At 38.8% G+C, this 3,082-nt stretch overlaps 1 long non-coding RNA gene across 2 annotated transcripts; it reads right to left on the reverse strand.

The window, feature by feature from the left end:
* Positions 1 to 1,629: 1,629 nt before the first annotated feature.
* LOC116182934 lies at positions 1,630 to 3,012 on the reverse strand. 2 transcript variants are annotated; one of them, XR_004147654.1, is made up of 3 exons: positions 2,642 to 3,012; positions 2,499 to 2,592; positions 1,630 to 2,445 (listed from the first exon to the last, which is right to left on the reverse strand). It is a non-coding gene; the product is annotated as an uncharacterized LOC116182934 (long non-coding RNA). The 2 variants fall into 2 exon arrangements; XR_004147653.1 differs by having other exon boundaries at positions 2,499 to 3,012.
* Between the last annotated feature and the right edge of the window lie 70 nt (positions 3,013 to 3,082).

Here is a 3,082-nt window from a genome sequence, read left to right on the forward strand (position 1 = left end):
TGGTAAACGAGTCTGAGTACGTAAAGCGTCGTGTCGAGCTAAATCTTGTCTAATAGCGTCAAAACGATGGCATTCAAGCAAAAGTCCGTCCAGAGTGTCCGGTACATTTGGTCCAAGTTTCGTAAGGTAAAAGGGCAAAAGGTTTCGACGAATAATTCGCGTTTGTTCGCGTTCGGTGGGTGGATTTAATAATCTAGCAAAAAGTCCCTCAATAATTGGGTCAGGTGTTCCCATGACGTCGCTCGGTAAGAGTTGACATTATACCAAGTACTTGCAATTCCATCGAATAAATCGTAGGCGGTTTCGAAGAGGGTTAAGGTATCAACCCCGCGCGCGCGAGCCATACGTTCCACCCTGTCCAAGAAAGAGTTCAAAGTCTCCCCTTTACTATCTCCCGAAAATTTAATTCCCCATTTGTGCACAGGAGTGCTATGAACAGATAATTTAGGGTGCACCTCTGCAGTAGTTCGAGTAGGTGTTGAAGTAGTAATAGGTGCAGCAGATGGTAATAAAATAGTATCGTTGAAGCGGAAGGCTTTGTTATCTAACGATGCCCGAAGTTGACGAAAAACAGTAACTAATTCCGAAATCTTAAGGGGTTGTTCAGGAGTCAGGGTCAGTAATGTTCGAGTCCGGTGTAAGCGTCTGTCGGCATGTGCAAACATAGTTACAATTGAGAGGTAAGAACCACCCCCATAAGCATCTTCAAAAGAGTCGATACGAGTTTGTAAATTATGGGCTAGCTCTGTTAAAGCTACCAAATCGTCATCAAAAGAGAAGGGATATATCGGAGCGACATAGCCAGGTGCTTTCTCCAACTCTAAGAGCTTCCTAAGGATGTTCCTACTTTCAGTGACAGTTGACCCTACTTGACCACCCCTGATTTCGACTTCATACTGCAGTTCAGTGTCTCGTAAGCGATTAATGTCCATCGCCATAATAGTAATTTAGAATATTCAAAAACAATGATAATAATGATTAGGTAATAACACCTAATACAAATACACCATATAATAAAAGTGAACTAAGTCACACAATGAAAACAGAAGTACAGTAGGTTCAGACTTCTTTGGATCGAGTTCAAATTCAAAAGTTGAGTAAAAATTGTACAAATTAAAAGTGATTAAAATCTTACTTGAAGCGATTGCCAATTGTTTATAATTCTCCACCTTTTTATGGTTACACAAAAACAAATGTTAAAATTAATTCAAAAACAAGGCCACTAAAGTTGAAGAGCCAATTTTTATAATGAAAATTTCAATGACAACCAGGCCACTTTAGTTGAGGCGCCAATTTTTATAACGCGCAAGCTGCAAAATGCTAGGCGCTACAAAATACCATGTGCTTTAATAATAAAAAAAAAAACACACGCCGCTGACCGGCCAGCTAGCTCTGTTGACCAAATAGTAAACAGCGGAGAGAGCAAGACAAATACACAGGGTAGTGGGTGACAACAGAATTAATACATTTGGTAATGGCTCATCATATATCATCGATTCCAAATAAATCTTCACTACTTACTTTTGTGGCTTCTTGTAAATTTCCTGGGCGCCACCTAATTCCAATTTAAGTTTCGCTTACACTACCGGAACTAGGAAAGGTAGCTGTAGCTTTAAAATAGGCAACTAATGACCCACAAATAAAAAGTTTTATTCGGTGCACTGCACCATGAAATAAATTCAAAATTGCACAACCTAGATTCCCCACTGGGAATTCATAATCTTATTTAAGGTAAGCAGCAACTAAAAATATGAATCCTCCCAAAGTTAACAAAAGAAGGGGTTTACATAAAATTTCCCATAAAATGTTGAATAAAATACACCAGAATCTCTGGAGTTAACACACAAATATCGTTACAGTGGCAAAATAATGAATTAAATTGAAAATAGATACCCTAATTTATAGCTTGAGTGGGCAATGAAATTATTCGGTTCTTACGAGCTCGTTCGTACCTTACATAAATTGTTATCACTCCATAACGAGAGTAATCTTTTGACTAGCTAAAATATTGTACCCCAAAAATGTCAAGCTTACCAATTAACAGTAATAATCTTGGCTCTATGCAGGCCAATTATCAATTGATCACCACCGAGGTGGGTCAAATGCAAACACACAAATTTACAAAAAGGTTTAACAATGCTACATCACCGTACGATCAATATTTAGGTCTTCTTTTCCACAGGTCCTGGTATATGGTTGCACGTTGAATGACAACTGCTGCTCTAAGTGTTACACAAAGTATCGGAAGCAAGGTAGCGGCTTCAAGATATGTACGACTCGGCCATTAAGTTATTTCAATGGTTTGATGCTAGATCGGACACACTGCACTCCAGTACTTAGTCGATTTACTTTCCTATGCCCCCTTACCCGCAACACAATGTGGTCTATAGTTTCGTTTCACAGGTAAACAGTCGGATCGTAGTTCTTGACCCCAATACGTGAACTCTAAAATAATAAACTAAGGGGTGGTACGTTTTTACACAAGAATAAATGCGAACCTCTACATGGAGAGAGTCAACGGAAAATAAAAGAGCTTCGTGAACGTACGAAAGTGAATGGAAGTTATCCTACGATCGTTGTCAGAATGGTCCCCTAAAATAGAAATAACGGTAGTGTGGATTCGAACACACAGAGAACTTACAATTATGCTTACGTTCCTTTAGAAGAACTCCTTTCGGATTAAATGGTTACCATGCCCAAAAAGAAATGGCAGGTACAATGATGGTTCACTTGTTTTTTTTAAAGATGCTTTCGCCAAATTGTTGAAAACAAATGAACAGGAACTAAATTAGCACTTAAATCAGGATGAACCGCACGACCGTTCTCTTCGGGTTAGCAAGTAAAACACCCTGAATTTTTCCATTTCCGGCCCCAATGAAACAACGATGTTTTGCTCCGACCAATAACGCGGTCAATCGAAGCTTACAATACCATATATGGTTACGGTATCAAATTACATAGGTTATCTAAAGCGGAAATTGGCTTTTAGACCAATAATAGAAATATAAAACATTAAAACGGGCAGGGTACGGAAATAAACGAATGTGAAGGTTACAAAAGGTGACTACCACAGAATAGAAAA

Source organism: Photinus pyralis, unplaced genomic scaffold, assembly GCF_008802855.1.
Source record: "Photinus pyralis isolate 1611_PpyrPB1 unplaced genomic scaffold, Ppyr1.3 Ppyr1.4_unclustered_Scaffold8159, whole genome shotgun sequence".
NCBI classification, from domain to species: Eukaryota; Metazoa; Arthropoda; class Insecta; order Coleoptera; family Lampyridae; genus Photinus; species Photinus pyralis.